The following is an 18,797-nucleotide window of genomic DNA, read 5'->3' as shown; positions in this document are numbered from 1 at the left end:
GAGTTTGTGTCAAACTTGGTATGGTAGAATTGATACAAGAGGAACCTACTGGATGGCTACACTCAGGGTAACATGAAGTTCTGTGAGCATTGTGTTTTTGGTAAGCACAAGACGGTAAAATTCAATACCTCAGTCCATCGCACCAAACGTATACTTGATTATGTACATACTAATTTTTGGGGCCCTCTCTTGGTGGTGCTCGTTATATGCTTACCTTTATCGATGATTACTCTAGAAAAGTGTGGCCTTATTTCCTGAAACATAAAGATGATACTTTTGCTGCTTTTAAAGAGTGGAAAGTTATGATAGAAAGGCAAACTGAAAAAGAGGTAAAAGTACTTCACACTGACAATGGTGGTGAATTTTGTTCGGATGCTTTTGATGATTACCACAGGAAAGAAGGCATCGTTAGGCATCATACCATCCCGTACACTCCACAGCAGAATGGTGTGGCTGAGCAGGGATGAAGGGCAAACTCGGCTCGGTCGGGGCGGAACAGGGAAGGAGAAAAAAATGGGGGAGGACGAGGTTTTATAGATGTCGGGGGAAGGTGGTTTGGAGGAGGAACCGACCTCGGGGGCGGTCAAGCTAGCTCGGCTGGCATTGGCGCTTGTGGCCAAGGATGGCAGGGGTGACGGCTGTGATGGTCGGGGATAAAGGAAAAGGGAGGGGAGAAAGGGGCCTTGCTCCTTTACCAAAATGAGAAAAGGAGGGAGAGATGGCGAGGCAGGGAGCTCTGTCTCCATCTCTTGGACACACACGCGCAGACGTGGGGACGGGGAAGGGTGACGCCAGTGATGATGGTGGAGGGCGGTGCGGCGATAGGATGGCAGGCGCTGACGGCGGCGGTGACCGAGCGGTCGGCCACCACACGGTCGCGCGAATAGGGTTTTATTAATTTAGTTTTTAACGTCTCGCGAAAAGCGGGGCGTTACAATGAACTTTTGCACATTCAGCCCAAACCTAAAAGGGAGGATTTTGATTTCTTTTTCCAATTAAATAACGGTTAGCTATATTTATGGCGCCATATTTTTTATCAAAAAAATACTCGACATGTATTTACATTGTAAGTCCCTAAATTATATATATAATTTTAGTGTATCTACAATGTAAGTATCAAAATTACATACGTTTAGGACTTGAAGTTGTAATAGGTATTAGGACTAGAGTATGAGTCGGACTCTATCCTAGGATCTCTCATAAATAGAGAGATGTTCCTGTTGTAACCGTATGGCGACTTAGCATAGCGAGAGGGAGCGGCTGCCGGCGGCGATTGGCGGTGAGTCGTTGTAACTCTGATACGCTGTATATGCTAGACCGGGGAGGAGCGTCCATAATCAGTGCCGCGGAGATGTAGGCCTCGGCTAAACTCCGTTATCAAATATCGTGCCTCGGTGTACATAGTCGGCTACAGTTTAGAACTTCGAGTTGTAATAGGTATTAGAACTAGAGTATGAGTCGGACTCTATCCTAGAATCCCTCATAAATAGAGGTGGCTCCGGTTGGGCTTATGGTGGAGCAGGCCCAATGTGACCTGGGTGCGCCTGCGGGAGATCCATGGTAGAGGTAATAGGGAGGAGCTCCACACAGCGACGACTATGCAGGATGTCTAGGGACGGACATGGACGCAAGGTGGAGCACGACAGCGATCAACGGAATTTGATTGGTGGAATCGGACACTTTAGGCATCGGTCTGAACAGTTCGATGGCTGCAATCAACAGGGAGATGACCAGACGTGGTGCTCGGGTTGATGGCGGCGGAAGCGATTGGCGATCCAATCGGTGGGTTGGACAGTTTGGGTGGGTGGCTCGAACTTTCCACTGAGCTACTTTCAACAGGGAGCGGCTGGCTAGACGCTCGGGGTTGATTGAAGCTGGAGGCGATTAGCGTTCTCGATCGGTGGAATCGAACACTCTGGGTGGGGTGGCCCATGCCTTTCGATGAGCTGCGTTCGATAGGGAGATGGCTAGACGTAGCACTCGGGTTGTTCGGCGGCTGGGAAGATGACATGGTGATTTGTCGGCTTCGGTTCACGGCTAGATTGGTGGATGGTCAAGGTCAGAGCAGATTTGTTTGCGACGAATTCTGGGCGGCAGGAACACGGCTTGGTGTGGTCGTCGTGTAGGTTCCAGCAGGGTTTGACATAGGCCAGCTCCGGTGAGGAGACGGTGGGTATCGGCGGCTCATGCGTCGAGGAGAAGTGGCGTTGGAGCTCCAAGGCAGAGGCGTGTCAGCGCGGGCATCTGGTAGTGGTGGATCCACAGCGGCAACAGCTGTGGGGATCCAGGGCTGGAAGCAGGCACGAGTCGTGTACTCGTGACGGTAACCGAATCGGTTTGTTAGAAAAGAAATTTATTCGGTGGCTAAGATTGAATCGGTTTTGGACTGTTGGCAATTGAGTCAGGGCTTACACATAAGAAGATACTACTAAGCAACAAAGCAAGGCAATTAATGCATTGGAACTTGGTCAAAACTAGATTAATTTTTTGCAGACGGTAGATAATTTATGCGTGTATACGTGTACACAGTGTTGGTGCTCTTGTTCTTGGTGGCTTGCATGTGCATGTAATGGAGGTTGCGCATGCTATTAGCGTATATACTTGTGCTGTGATCGGGTGGACTGTTAAGTCAAGTGTGACTTGGTGGAGACAGTCATGGGAGATCGAGGTAGTTCCCGGGTAACAGCGGGTGAAAATCGTTGAGGGTGTCAACGGGTCTATTTGGCAGTACAGGATATATCCAGCATCTGCGGGGTTTGCATGATGAGGATATATTGAATCTGTGTCACTGAAGAGAAGAGCGAGCGCTATGGTGGTCATTTCTTTAGGTGATTCAAGACAATGGTGAATTTTCTCAAATTATCGGATATTCAGTCTACGGATGCGGAAAGCATGTATGTTGGATTTATTAGCTCGGTTCATAAGACGACAAGGAAGAAAAGGTTCAGTTCTTCATGTCTGGGGAGTTTGATTTATCTATTAGGTGATGACACGGGTTATCTGACCATGGATTAGATCAAGTCAAATTTAACACGGTAGATGGAGTTGAACATGGTCTTCGGGGAGTCTATCATGCGCGAGCTAAGAAGAATTCAATTTCACTTGGCAAGATGACTATGGTGATAGGTGAGAAGTTGGAGCACTGTTGCAGGTGGAGTCAAGAGGAAGAAGTTACAGGGATAGCGGAGTCTCTTGTTTACAGTGAGCTTGGTGGAGGCTTGTCGGGGCAGCTCGATGTGAGCAGCGAAAAAGGATCAACTCAAGTCTAGGTGCACGGAGATTCGTGCATGGTGCAAATTCAGGTTGGCGTGGCATATTCGCCAAGGTGGAGTTTGTTAGAGTTTGTGTCGAATATGTGTACGTAGTCAGTTACAATTTAGGACTTGGAGTTGCAATAGATATTAGGACTAGAGTATAAGTCGGACTCTATCCTAGGATCTCTCATAAATAGAGGGGCGTGCCTGTTGTAACCGCATGGTGACTTAGCATAGCGAGAGGGAGCGGCTGCCGGTGGCATCCGGCCGTGAGTCGTTGTGACTCTGATACACTGTATATGTTAGATTGGGGAGGAGCGCCCATAATCAGTGCCCCGGAGATTTAGGCCTCGGCTGAACTCCATTACTAGATATCGTGCCTCGGTGTCGTTGTTGACGGTCATTAGCGATCAGCTTCGCCCATCAATAATACCTAAATAGAGGAGAACTTGTTATACTTGCAATGCATATTTATGTTAAAATAATATATATTCCACTAGCACTAGGATAACTAACCTCTTGCAGAGAATAAGCATAAGATGGAGGAGAACCGACAGGAAAATAGACGATCAATCAATCTTACGCTGTCGAGAATCAGACTTATCGGAAGATGGGCCAAGAACTTACATATGACAAGATCGAATTAGGCCAAAATTCACAAGTCTGAAGTTTGATGAGGTCAAGGAGGCTGCCAGCCGAATTGTGGGCTAGATGGGCCGGCCCATGGTTCGGCCGAACCCTCCTCAATGCCGCTCGATGCAGGGTTGGCTCTAGAGGGCTGTATTTGCTTCCCTATGGCGGTTGGAGGGTATTACCGACCTTTCCAACCGCCATAACCATCATTACCAGCCTATTTAAGGCCATCAATCTCTCCATTTCAAGACACACCTCAAGCAAGAAGCAGGATACATCTCTCAAGTTTAATATAGTCTCTAAGAGTATATCGGAATAGAAATAGAATAGAATCTTTTGTTCTCGGAGTCTTCGGAAGAATTCGGGTATGGCTCTAGTAGCTTTTCCTTCTTTTGTAAGACTTATACTTTATTTAGAATATTCTTCTTTATACTACTTTGGTATTGTATTACTTTTTGAGTATATGAATACTAACTTTACTATATATCTGAGTTATATTAATTATGATGCTAGCTTATCTAGGAAATGCAATGGTGTGGGTATAATGATCGTATTTACGATGACTCTATGTCATGACGATGATATTAGAGTGGTATTTGGTAATTTAAGCGTGGTGTTTAGATTACTGGATATCATTATTTGGGGTTATATGTTGCGGAAGCGAGGTGGGCCGCTGATGGTGACAGCTCAGTACGTGTATTCCTCCGTGCGTGTATATAGTCTTAAGTTAATTTCCTGGGGAGGGTACTCCTTTGTATTTAGCCCCAGTTGGATGGTCATGACCGATTGTCGTAAGGAACTCGGCAATCAGGGGTGGCTTCTTCGAAGTACCAGGAGGGCATTGGAAAGAGGATATTAGCTAAGTAATTATATAACTGGGATGTATTTATAATATGTATGTATACTAGAAGTATAGGAATAGGATCTTTTTATTTTCTTTCCAACTAGCTTAGATAATTATGAATGAGTATAAATGCTTATGTTTAGTGTCACTCTACCCTTTGGATTATATTAGGCCCTGCCTAGACTTTGGTTATTACATGTAACATATAAATTATTAGTATGGTTATCTCTATTATAATCTTCCCACGGGTTTAAATAAATACGATACCCTTATAATACTCTTGGGTGAAATGCAACAATGGTATATCCGTGCGCTTGTAGATGAACTCTGTAACCATAATATAGCAGAAGTATTTCTGCGCCATTTCTAGGAATTATATTTCTAGTAATGTCATTAAGAAATACCAACAGTCGTCATCGTGTTTGGATCTCCTATGGTGTTTCTTCCGCGTTTTGTTTCCGATGTGATTTCAGGGCCGGTTTTATAACACAATCAAGTCAAAGGAGCGTCTTCCTTGCTAGACGTTCTCGTTCTCGACCCCAAGGTATCTGTAGAATACGAGACATCCAAAGACAAAGAGCCTTAAAAAGGATAGAAGAAGGAGGAAGTCTTCTTGAACACCAAACCAAATTGTTTTGCTTAAAATTACAAACAAGACCGAAAGCAGGAAATTACTCTTCAAAAATAGGGGATCATGGCCTCCACATTCTCGTCCAACTCCGACATCATGTCCTGACGGCGCTCGTCGACTCCACCATTGCCCATCATATCTTCGATTTTGACCCCTGGATGTGTGAGCTTGAGGCATGCGAGTAAGTGGCATGCCCTAGTTTGGATCTTGGACCTCATCCCATCCGCCACCTGGTCGGGTGGGAACTTGTGGAGGTCTTTGGTTCGATGATTTGCGACCCTAGGGATGCCAAGACGGTGGTCTCGTCGGGGAACTCGGGTTTGCTGGGTTTAGTCCCACATCAGTAATTGATGATGGGGGAGCACGACTTAAAAGGTGGAGGCAGTCCTCACTCATCAAACTAGTCTTTTGGGTTGTGTAGGCCTAGGACCTAAGGTTGTGGCTCTGGTTGGGCCTATCGTGGAGCAGGCCCAATGTGACCTGGGTGGCCCATGGTTGGTGGGCTGGGCTGCGCACTCTAACAAGTGCTATCAGAGCCCAGCTTTGTGACCTGGAACAATTTCCATGGGTCACATGGTGGGGAGGCCAGTAATAAGTCTGTGAGGTTACATGGGTTGATGTGACGGAGGAGATTGTTTAGCCTGATGTGTGACGGGAGATATTGTTGGGTTTAGTCCCACATCGGTAATTGATGATGGGGGAGCACGACTTAAAAGTTGGGGGCAGTCCTCACCCATCAGAATAGTCTTTTGAGTTGTGTAGGCTCAGGACCTAAAGTTGTGGCTCTGGTTGGGCCTGTCGTGGAGCAGGCCCAATGTGACTTGGGTGGCCCACGGTTTGTGGGCTGGGCTACACACTCTAACAGGGTTGGGGAACATTTATTCCCAAACTATTCCCGACCACGTCAAGGTGCCCATTGTTTTCGTGAAGGGCTTGTCGGAGGGAGGTGAGGTTGTCCTTCGACTTGGCTAGCTTGTCCTTGTGTCCTCAGCGTTGCGTATCATTTCCGGCTACCACCTCGCTTAGCCTGGCGTTGTCGGCACGCTCCTTTTTCAGTTGGGCTTCAAACGCCACGACAAGATCATTGGTCGGTGACACGGCCTTCCCAAACCAACCGACTTCGGCCACGATATCCCGGGCGCTAGCCTCCGGTTATCGACAAGCTTCGAGTAGCTTGTCGGAGGCCGAGGATGAGCTCGGGACAACAAGGGCTCCGGCTGGTGGAAGAGGCGCCGTTGAAACGATGACCTCACTGGTGGGAGATTGGGAGCTCACATCTTCACGGTCCCTGGTGCTTTGCCCGGGGCCACATGAGTGTGGCTGCATTCAAAACATTATGGGGTTACAAAAAGATAGGAGACGTTAGGCCGAGAACAAAAAGGCAAGCTTAGGCATCTACCCAACTTTTTGCTTCTTCAGCAGCAGTCCCCTCTTGGTCACGCCCGACTTCATGCTGGACGTAGTCTGCAGAAGAAAAGGGTTATCACGATTGTTAGATAAGCCATGGGTAAAAACCTCACCTCAAACCGCTTATCCTGACCAGTGTCTCTGCGCCGGTAGGGTTTGCAATTGTAGTGCACCATTTCCTCTTAGATCATCTTCCCTGCGAAGAGAGGGTAGCAGCCGCCTGATCCGTCACGGCTTGCTCCTTTAAGGAAGCAGACACCTGATGATTGACAAGTGGCCCAATAACGTCAGACAAAGGCCATTCCCACAAGAGTAAAGATTACTCCTACGACCACGAGTACTATTTGCAAAAAGGATGATTCAAATTACTTATGTTGATGACAGCATCCTTCTCGGTTTGTAGGAGGTCGCAAACCGTTGTTGGGATGTTATCAACGGTTGATGGCGGATCGACCACCACCTGTACAACGCACTTCGCCACTGCTGTCCGAGAGAGGCCTACAAGGAAAGCAATAATGAAAGGTCAGATGTTAGAAAAAGTCCAGAATATTCTGGTTGTTAGATAACTTCAGGATATGTACCAAATCGCATTATCCTCGTCGTGTCCTCTGCCCTCATGTACTCAAACGCAGGATGAGCACAAGCCTGAAGAGGATGGATCCAAGAACAGGTGAAGTCGCAAACGACTTCGTACCCGGTCAAGACATGTTCTCGGAGGTTGTGGATTTTGTCAATGAAACCCTTCAATGTGGGGGTTAGAGCAAGTTTGGCAGTCCAGCACCGGCGATGCGGAGGTTGCTCTTCAGGGACGACAAGGCATGGAGAGGTATCGGCAACATGAAGGTAAAACCAGTTGTCCCTCCAGTATTTCCTCGAGGACGTGCAGTAGAAAGGATTGTATTCTCCTCTCATCTTGTTCCTGAGGTGGAGACCACAATATCCAAAAACCCTATAGGACTTCATCTATCTAAGTTCGTAGAAGTCTCTTAACAAATCTAGGAAATGTTGTACCCCAAGGTACGCCTCGCATGGATGGGTAAAGATGCTTAAGACGGTGATGGAATTGAGGTCTAGGTGGAGAAGATGGATGTCATAGAAATCATGAAGAAGCGAAAAAATTCAGAAGGAGGAAGAAAACCGCATTCAACAAAAGATGAAAAGAGTAATCATTTTGAAAGGGTCAATTAGGACTAGAGGGGGGTGAATAGGCTAATTTAAAACTTTATGCGGAAGATAAAACTGAGTTAGGGTCGGAAAGTCTGATCCACAGTCAGACTATCCGAAAATATCAGATAGTCTGATGTTGGATCAGACTGTCTGATCCACTAATATGATACACCAAGCAAATCTAGCACACAATCAAAAGTATAGCGCAAACAGCGATTAGATCTATAGCAGCACAATTAAGCAAAGCTAAAGAGAGGATGAAGAGGTATCACCAACGATGAAGTTCACGGAGTTGTTCCCAGAGTTCAAATCCTTGAGGGGATTCTACTCTCCGTTGAGGAGCTCACTAAGAGCCGGGTCTTGCTAACCCTTTCCTCAAGAGGTTGCACTAAGCACTCCTCCTTCTACTAAGGGGTATCTCTTTCCTTGCGGAGGCGAGATCTGGCCTTCACAAACTTCTCCCGGCCAACCACACGTAGATCGGTGGCTCGGGAGTGACACCTAGCCGTCTAGGAGTCCTCAACCTCCAAGAGTAACAAACACCACATAACTCTTGGTCAAACCCTAGTGCTCAAGATCGAGTGAAACACACACTAGGCCCTCAAACACCAAATCCACAACCACCAAGATCCACCACACAAAGAACAAGGAGGGATTTGAGAGAGGGAGAAAGAGCTCAAAGATCCAAAGCACCTTAGCACCAAGCTGAACCCAAAGTGAATGTGAAAGAATGAGTTGGGTGAGCCTTCATCTTGTAAAGCAAATTCCTTGTATAGGCAAGGACGTTGCTAGCATCACCTTTCTTGGGATTGAGAGTTTTGCGCAAAAGCTTGTTGAGATAGGCATAGAAGGGAAGGAGACCTTTGATGGCGCCTAACTCATAGTCCACATCTTGGTACAAGAAGTGAAGAGAATTTGTGTCCATGGGCTTCTCATCATGAATCTTGACACGATTGGTGCGAGAGCGAGCCGGAAACCCCAAAATGGCAGCAAACTTGGCATACATCACTGAGTATATGATGCCATCTGTCATCCAATGAATAGTCTTTTCTTTGTTTGGCTCAAAGTAAACGGTGGCATAGAATTGTGCGATGATCTCTTTGCACCATGGGTATTGCAAGCCCATCAGTTCCTTCAAGTTTTGTTGAGGTGAGTATGGAGCTGAGAACTCATGCTTGATGCCTTCTTCATCAAGGAAACTCTCGATGCACGTGTTCTTAAACTCCTTGCCGTTGTCGCTTCGAATGTTCTTGATCTTGAGGTCAAACTCGTTTTGGGCTCTTCTTGCAAACTTCTTGAAGATGGCTTGTGTCTCACTCTTGTCATGCAAGAAGAACACCCACGTGAAGCGTGAAAAGTCATCAACAATAACAAGACCATATTATTTGTTACCTCCAACGCTTAGATAAGCAATTGGCCCAAGGTCCATGTGAACAAGTGTCACGCCCGGAATTTCTATCCAAAATTCCAAACGCTTACATGTGTGTGAACCCTCGTCCAGGAATCAGCCGAGGCACACAATAACAAATTGATAATAGAGTACAATTATTACTCTAATTAATAAGCGAATAAAATGTCATTACAGAGGTAGATAGTTTCTCTCAATCAATAAAGATCTAAGCAGCGGAAAATAAGATAAACGGTGCAGACGACTCCACTCCACAGGCATCTTGACCAGGGCTACACCAAATTCTCCACACCATCAGCATCACTGTAGAACTCCTCCTCTGATGAATGATTGCAAGGTGAGTATATGACATACTCAGCAAGCCACGCAGCAAATATGCAAGTGCACAGAATAACAAAGGATGGCATAGTAGGGTTTCATTTGCATAAACAGCATTTAATAAACATTTCAGAATTTAATAAAACAGTTAAGTAATAATTAAACAATATTAATCCAACGCTATACAACATACCCTGTTGCATAGGCCCAACCATTCTGAACAACCAATCCCGGCTGCACAGGTCTATCTCCAAACCAGGAATATAACATTCCAAACCAGGAGCTAATCAAATTATTACCAGTTATAGCATCTTATATTATGGTGAGAAGTGTGAAATTAATCACGAAAGACATTGTTAGACCCGCCCATAACCGCGGGCACGGCTATTCAAATAGTTTTACTCTGGCCAGAGGTGTACCACTGTACCCACAAGACACAGCCCCACGACATGTCACCATGCGCCTCGATACCACCACGGTACCTCGGAAAGGAGCTGTGACAGTACCCCTCACACAACACAATCCATCACAGCGCACCGTTCCTGGATCATAATCACCCCCTTATAAACAAGGCATGGACTCCCCAGCGACCCCCGTGGGCTTATCTCCGCCACTTCTCAGTCTGGTGCCCCGCAATGAACCATGCTATACAAAAGGTAAAGCCGTTGCCCACGCTGGCTTGTGGTTGGCACTGTTAATGTTTCACAACCGAAACTCGTGAACCGGTCCTTAATTGTCATGAGCACGACCATCAAAACCATGTGCTCACAACCCACCATTATCAGGTTTTAGTTGGCAAATTAATTAATTAACCAATCATGATTAACCATCATGAACTATCATTAAGCCATCATTAAATAATAGTGAATCATAAGTTATCCCAATAGTGTGCTAAAGTTTCTAAGCATGGCTAAGCAATCATATCTAATATCTAGCTGAACCAATATATAAAGCTCAACTAGTCAATTTATAATAACCCAAGGTATCAAGGAATAAAGTAATCAAGAACAAAAGGGCTATAACAAACAATAGGTTAATTCCACCCAATGACATTCGAAAATAAATGCAATAGTTGAATAGAAACAATAGCTTTAAACGGGATCAACATGCTCAAAGGATTGTTTGGGATCTGTGTGACTTGCCTTGCTGGCCTTGGAAATCTTCAAAATCTTCTCCTGCGAAAACAGACTCTCTGGAAACGTCGGAATCTAAACAGAAAAGAGAAAAAACACCAAAACAGCACATAAACAAGCATGAACAGTACATGTGGATATTTTTAACATGTTGATCTCAATTTTAGAAAAATTTAGAGACTTGAACCAACTAAATCCGAGCTAAGATGAATTAGTTATGAATTTTCAAAGATTAAATCGGATTAAATCATTTATTTAGTTTTTAATTGAATTATGACGCAATAATGAATTATTTTTGAAAAGGAAAAGGGAATTATTGCGTCAGCGGCTAGGGTTTGCGGTGGACCGGGTGCACGGCGGCGGCTCACGGAAACGAACGGCCGAGATCGATCCTATCCAAAACGGACGGCCAAGATCCATCGGTCCACGACCGGGCCACGGGGAACGACGACGATGACGTTGGCGGTGACGTCACCACCGGCGGCGGCTCGGGCGTGCAAGCTCGCCAGCGAACGACGGCGCGACGATGCGAACGGAGGGCACCAGCGCGTAGAGAGCGACGCGGCGAACTCACCGGTGACCAAAACGGCAGCGGAAGATCAACGGACAGCGACGGCGTCGAGGAAGAAGCGGCGGCGACCTTCGGCTTGACGACGACGGCGGTGCTCCGGCGGTTGACAGCGACGGCGAAGGAGCGGACGAGGACGGCGACGAGACGGCGACCACGACGGTGACCTCCTCGAGCAGCGACGACGACTGGAGCGACGGCGGCGCACGGCTGGAGCGGCGGCGACTACGGCGGCGCGAGGGCTCACGGCGCTAGGGCTCTACGGGCGACGAGAGGCGAAGGCGAGGGTGGCGGCGGGTAGCGGCGGGCTTGGGGGTCCTTTTATAGGGGCAAGGAGGCGGCGGCGAAGGCCCACGGCGACCGGCGACGGAAAAGAAAGGTTAGGGTTCAGAAAGAAAGAGAAATCCGATTCGAGATCGAATCCACCACTTTCCAAACGATTTTAGCCGACGATTCCAAAAGAGAAAAGGTAGAGGAGATCCCGAGGATCATTTCCCCTCATTTGATTTCACCGGAGAAGGAAAGGCGCGGCCGAATTTGGAAGGAGACGGCGGCAGCGCGGCGTGGCTAGGGTTTCGGCGCGGCGGCTGGAGGTGGACGACGAGTCCGACAGGCGGGCCCCACCTGTCAGCGGGCGGACGCGCGCGCGGGCGGCGGCTGCGAGCCGGCTTGGGCCGAGGGAGGGAGAGAGAGATGAATTGGGCCGACTTTCGGCCCAAAGCCAAAAGAGGATTTTAAAAACCTATTCCAATTTAAATTATTCATGAAATACAATTCCATTTATTAAAAATACTTCCTTAGCTCAAATAAATCCCAGAAAAATCTAGGAATTATAGAATTAAGCAAAGTATTTAATGAAATTTTATCTGGCCCCATTTTATGTTGGAATTTATTATTTAAAAATTAGATCTTCTTTTCAAGGCTTTTAAAATCATTTCTAATAATTCCAATTAAACAGCAATTTATATATTTAGGATTTTTAGGGTGTGACAAACCTACCCCCTGAAACAGAATCTCGTCCTCGAGATTCTGAAGAACTGGCGAACAGATGTGGATGAGCTGACTTCAATTCATCTTCTCGTTCCCAAGTTGATTCTTCTTCCGAGTGATTACTCCATTGAACTTTACAAAAACGGATAACTCGATTTCTGGTTCTTCTCTCATCTGTTTCCAAGATACGGATTGGTTTCTCAACATAGGTCAGATCCTCTTGGACTTCTATCTGTTCAAGATTAGCTTCTTCGGTAGGTACCCGTAAACACTTTTTCAATTGTGACACATGGAACACATTATGGACTCCTGCTAAAGATTGAGGTAACTCCAACTGATAAGCGATCTCTCCTCTTCTACTGACAATTTTGTAAGGTCCCACGAAACGCGGTGCCAATTTTCCTTTAGTGTGGAAGCGATGAACCCCTCGAAGAGGCGTGACACGAAGGTACACATAATCTCCTTCGTCAAAACTTAGATCTCTACGACGATTGTCGGCATAACTCTTATGACGAGACTGGGCCACACGCAATCTTTCTTGAATGATTTTCACCTTTTCTTCTGCTTCCCTCAAGATATCAGTCCCAAAAACCTAACGTTCTCCCGTTTGATCCCACAAAAGCGGAGTGCGGCACTTCCGACCATACAGTGCTTCGTAAGGAGCCATTTGGAGACTAGCTTGATAACTGTTGTTGTACGAGAATTCCGCATAAGGTAGATTCTTATCCCAACTTCCACCGAAATCTAAAGCACAAGCTCTCAACATGTCCTCCAAAATTTGATTTACCCTTTCGGTTTGTCTGTCTGTCTGCGGATGATAAGCAGTACTAAAGTTTAGCTTAGAACCCATCTTTTCCTGAAGCTTCTTCCAAAACTGTGAAGTAAACTGACTACCTCGATCAGACACTATTTTCTTAGGGACGCCATGCAAACACACAATCCTTGCCATATACAATTCCGCCAACCGACTTCCAGAATATGTTGTCTTTACTGGGATGAAATGAGCCACTTTGGTAAGTCTGTTGACTATCACCCAAATAGAGTCGTGTCCTGATGACGTTCTGGGTAGACCAGTGATGAAATCCATACCGATTTCCTCCCACTTCCATTCAGGAATCTTCAAAGGCTGCAGCAAACCTGCGGGTTTCTTATGTTCTGCCTTGACTCGCTGACAAACATCACATACTGCTACGTATTCTGCGATTTCACGCTTCATACTTGCCCACCAAAATCTTTCCTTGAGATCCTGGTACATCTTGGTACTACCAGGCTGAATGGAGTATAAAGTATCATGAGCTTCTTTCAGAATTGCATCTTTTAAATCTTTGTTGTCGGGAACACAGATTCTCTCACCCAACCATACAGTTCCTTGCTCATCTTCCAAGAAACCGATAGCTTTTCCTCTTCTCATATTCTTCTTGATTTCTTGAATATCGGGGTCATTAATTTGGGCTTCTCTAACCTGATCGATTAGCGTGGGCTTTGCTTCTAAGGCTGCAACGGAACCTCTACTGACAATTCCCAAATTTAATCTTTCAAATTCCTTGCATAACTACAATGGCAACTGTCGTCCTTCCGTAGCATTGCAATAGCCTTTCCTGCTAAGAGCGTCTGCTACAACATTAGCCTTTCCCGGGTGATAATGAATTCCCATGTCATAATCCTTAATTAATTCCAACCATCTCCGTTGTCTCATGTTCAGATCTGGCTGAGTAAAGATATACTTTAAACTCTTGTGATCGGTGTACACCTCTGTACGAGTACCGAAAAGATAATGACGCCAAATTTTCAACGCATGAACCACTGCAGCTAACTCAAGATCATGAGTAGGGTAGTTCTTCTCATGCGGACGTAACTGACGAGATGCATAGGCAACCACCTTCCCATCTTGAATCAGAACACAACCTAACCCAAGTTTGGATGCATCGCAATACACTTGGAAACCCTTCTTTGGATTAGGTAAAATCAAAATAGGAGCTGATATTAAGCCATTCTTCAACTCTTGAAAACTCTGCTCACATTCTTCTGACCACTTGTACTTTACATCCTTTTGAAGTAATCGTGTCATGGGCTTAGAAATCTTGGAAAAATTCTCTATAAACCTCCGATAATAACCTGCAAGACCCAGGAAACTACGAATCTCTGAAACTGTCTTTGGTTGTTTCCAGTTGGTTACGGATTCCACATTACTAGGATCAACGGCAACTCCTCCGGTTGAGATGACGTGACCAAGGAACTTCACTTTAGACAACCAAAATTCACACTTGCTAAACTTGGCATACAGTTGATGTTCTCGTGGCTTCTCTAATGCAAGACGAAGATGTTCTTCATGCTCTTCTTTTGTTCGGGAATATATGAGAATGTCATCAATAAAGACCACCACGAACTTGTCTAGGTATTCCATAAACACCTTATTCATTAAGTTCATGAAGAAAGCGGGGGCATTGGTAAGTCCAAAAGACATAACAGTACATTCGAACAATCCATACCTAGTGGTAAAAGCCGTCTTAGGTATATCTTCTTCTTTAATCCTCAACTGGTGATACCCTATCGAAGATCTATCTTGGAGAAAACGGTGGCACCTTTAAGCTGATCAAACAAATCATCAATTCTGGGCAGCGGGTACTTATTCTTGATAGTCACATCATTTAGTGCACGATAGTCCACACACATCCTCTGGGTATGGTCTTTCTTTTCCACAAAAATAACTGGAGCTCCCCATGGAGATGAACTCGGTCTGATGTATCCCTTTTGAAGCAAATCGTCTACTTGCCTCTTGACTTCTGCTAATTCATTGGTTGCCATTCTATAAGGTCTCTTATGGATCGGAGTTGTTCCGGGTATCAGATCTATTCTGAATTCAATATCTCTCTTAGGCGGCATACCAGGTAAATCGTCTGGGAACTTATCGGGGTATTCCTGTACTATTGGAATCTCTTCCAAAGCTATTTGGTTCAGACTTGACCTTAAAGACTCAGAAGACAATGCATGAATAGTTACAACTCGACCATCATTGCTGGTGAGAGTTATTTTTCTGTTGGCACAGTCTATCACACCTTTATATCTGGCTAACTAGTCCATCCCTAGGATGACATCAAGGTCTTTGGATTCTAACAGGATAAGATTGGCCAGAAATGGTACTTCTTGAATTTCTATTCTGACAGAGGGGCTACGTTGCAAAGAGAGTGCTTGATTACTCGGGGTACCAACCATCAAAGGACGTCTAAGATCTTCTACTTCCATCCCATGATTTCCCGCAAAACGCATAGATAAAAATGAATGTGTAGCGCCAGAATCGAAAAGCACTGTTGCAGGAATTGAGTTAACAAGGAACGTACCCAAAATCACATCTGGAGCACCTTGAGCTTCTGCAGCCGCAACATGATTGACACGAGCCTTTGATGCTGGTGCGGTAGAGTTGCTCTGGGCAGGGACAACCTTCACGCGTCGGGGCTTCGGACACTTGTCAGAGTAATGGCCTGGTTCACCACAGTTGAAGCATACTCCAGGCTTGCTGCCTTGCTCCTTCTTGGCAGGCTGTTGTTGTGTCGAAGCTGCAACAGGGCCTGGAGCTTGATTGCGGATGTTGTTGTCAGCATTGTTGTTGAAGAACTGACGCTGCGGACGAACAGCAGACGAAGAACCTCCCTGTGGCATGGACTGGGGTCCTAAAGTAAGACGCGGTCCTAAAGTGAGCAATCCGGCGTTTCTTCTGCTCCATGCGGTTGTACTTGTCCTCCTGACGAATAGCCTTATCCACTAACTTCTGGAAATCATGATAATCCCCAGTCATGAGTGGGTAAGAAAGCTCATCATTAGGTCCTTCCAAGAACCTCTCCTGGCGCTCTTCATCAGTGCGCACATCTTCCGGAGCATAACGAGCCAGACGATTGAACTCGTGCAGATACTCGGTGACCGTGCGAGATCCCTGGGTGAGCGACCTGAATTCCTTCTTCTTGAGAGACACCACTCCCGATGGTATATGCGTCTTCCGGAAAGCAGCGGTGAATTCAAGCCAAGTGATAGGTTCAGCAGTAGTCCTGTTAAGGCGGAAGTCATCCCACCACTCAGAGGCAGGGCCATGGAGTTGGTGTGATGCAAATGAGACCTTCTCCTGATCAGTGCACTGAAGCAAATCCAACTTCTTCTCTATGGCGTGCAGCCAATCACCAGCTTCAACAGGATTAGTGGTGCTAGAGAAAGTGGGCGGCCTCACACGAAGAAATTCTGCTAACTTGTTCTGGGGAGGTGCATGGTTATTTCCTTGGTTCTGCTGGTTCTGGAGTTGCTGCATCATCATGTTCATAAACTGTGCCTGTTGAGCCAGGACTTGGGCAAGCGTGGGATTCTCTCCATTGTTGTTGTTGTTGTTGATGTTGGGGCCATTCCCGTTGCTGCGAGTGAGCACCATCTGGCATGGGCAAGAGCACAAGAAGAGAAACCGGGGAAAACTACTTAGGACAGAGAATTATTTTTTTCTACTAACTTAACTTTTATTGATCTTAACTGAGTTTCATTATTACAAAACTGAAGACTCTCACACCACTAAACTCACCAACTACCTAACACTCGAAAGCAAACAAACGCATGCACTTACATCCCACCACTGATGTAAACCACATGCAAGACCCACACACAACCAAGCTTAAATCAAGCAAACTAACACAACGATCTAAGACAACGACTTGACAAGGAACTCTAGGTCTTCCGGGCATCGGAGTTGATTGAAGGCTCGTTCGGTTCGTGTCCATCATCTTGAGTTGCTCCCCACTCGATCTTGGAATGGGTGCGCTTGGATTCTTCTTCACCATCATCACTTACATTGACGACCGGAGTATCCGCTAGGGCTGGGGTAACTTCTTTCTCCACCACACGGACCTTTGGCACCAATTGGTAGCGAGGGACGAATAGAGCTCTCTTCCTTGCGGTAAGACGAACCCTGGACTTCTGTGGCGGTGCTTCTCCCTTCAATGCGGCTAGTTCCTTCTCCAAACGATCCACCTTGTCTTCTAGCTTATAAATCTTTCCACGATTCCGGTCTTCACGATCTTGAGCTGCTAGCACAACCTCCGCGCGGGTCTCATCCATAGCCCACAGCATCTCAACCAAATGCCTTGTGGTAGCATCATTCTCGATCCCCTCAGTCTCAAGGTAGCTGCCACGGTCACTTCCCTGTGGTTGGCGAGGATGGTAGCGATACTTAGTGTCGGCCAACTGATCACTGTAGCGATCGCGGAGCTCTCCTATGGCGATCCGTGCCACCTCCTGACATGCATGAATGTAGTTTCCTCCTCCAGCTTCGAACCTGACTGATGGGATATCTTCACTATTACTGTTCAAGGTGACTTTGACTCGGCACTTCTCTTCATCACGATCATGTGGAATCTGGGCATACAAAGGGGCAGTCCCAAATCCTATGGCAAAGGACATAGTACGCAACTCCTGGACAAATCCCTCAACACCAAACAAGTACTCAGGCTTGTAGCGCGGCATCTAAAGACAAGTGAAAGGAGGGAGTTAAGACATTTATCCAATTAATAGCACAAGTTTTTGGATTAATTTGAATAAAGTTAGAAAATCAAAGGAAAAGGTAAGTAAATAAATAAAGTAAACCAAGCTTGCAAGATAAGTTGAAACAGTTGGAAACAGGATCACAAATTTTGCACTTTTGAACAACAGGTTTCAGAAGAAATAAAATAAAAGAAAGTTATAAAATCAACATGCTAAATTTTTTTCATTGCAGCAAGATTAAATAAAACAGTGTTGTAAAACTTTTACTGGTAAATGGGTCATTAGTACAGTAATAGATGTACGGTACTAATAACACAGGAATAATAAATAAATTTTTAAATGAGACAATTAAAGGAATCATTAACTGCATGTGCGATTAGTTTGGTTTAATTAAAAGAGAAAGAGAGGAGAACAGTCCTACTTTTCCAATATTTTTAGAGGGTTTCTATGGGTAACCATTTGGCATAACCTAGGGTCAAGGAGGCTCTGATACCAACTTGTCACGCCCGGAAATTTCTATCCAAAATTCCAAACGCTTACATGTGTGTGAACCCTCGTCCAGGAATCAGCCGAGGCACACAATGACAAATTGATAATAGAGTACAATTATTACTCTAATTAATAAGCGAATAAAATGTCATTACAGAGGTAGATAGTTCCTCTCAATCAATAAAGATCTAAGCAGCGGAAAATAAGATAAACGGCGCAGACGACTCCACTCCACAGGCATCTTGACCAGGGCTACACCTAATTCTCCACACCATCAGCATCACTGTAGAACTCCTCCTCTGATGAATGATTGCAAGGTGAGTATATGACATACTCAGCAAGCCACGCAGCAAATATGTAAGTGCACAGGATAACAAAGGATGGCATAGTAGGGTTTCATTTGCATAAACAGCATTTAATAAACATTTCAGAATTTAATAAAAC

The sequence above is a fragment of the Oryza glaberrima genome, chromosome 6 (genome assembly GCF_000147395.1).
Source record: "Oryza glaberrima chromosome 6, OglaRS2, whole genome shotgun sequence".
NCBI lineage: Eukaryota > Viridiplantae > Streptophyta > Magnoliopsida > Poales > Poaceae > Oryza > Oryza glaberrima.
This window is presented reverse-complemented; position numbering follows the sequence as displayed.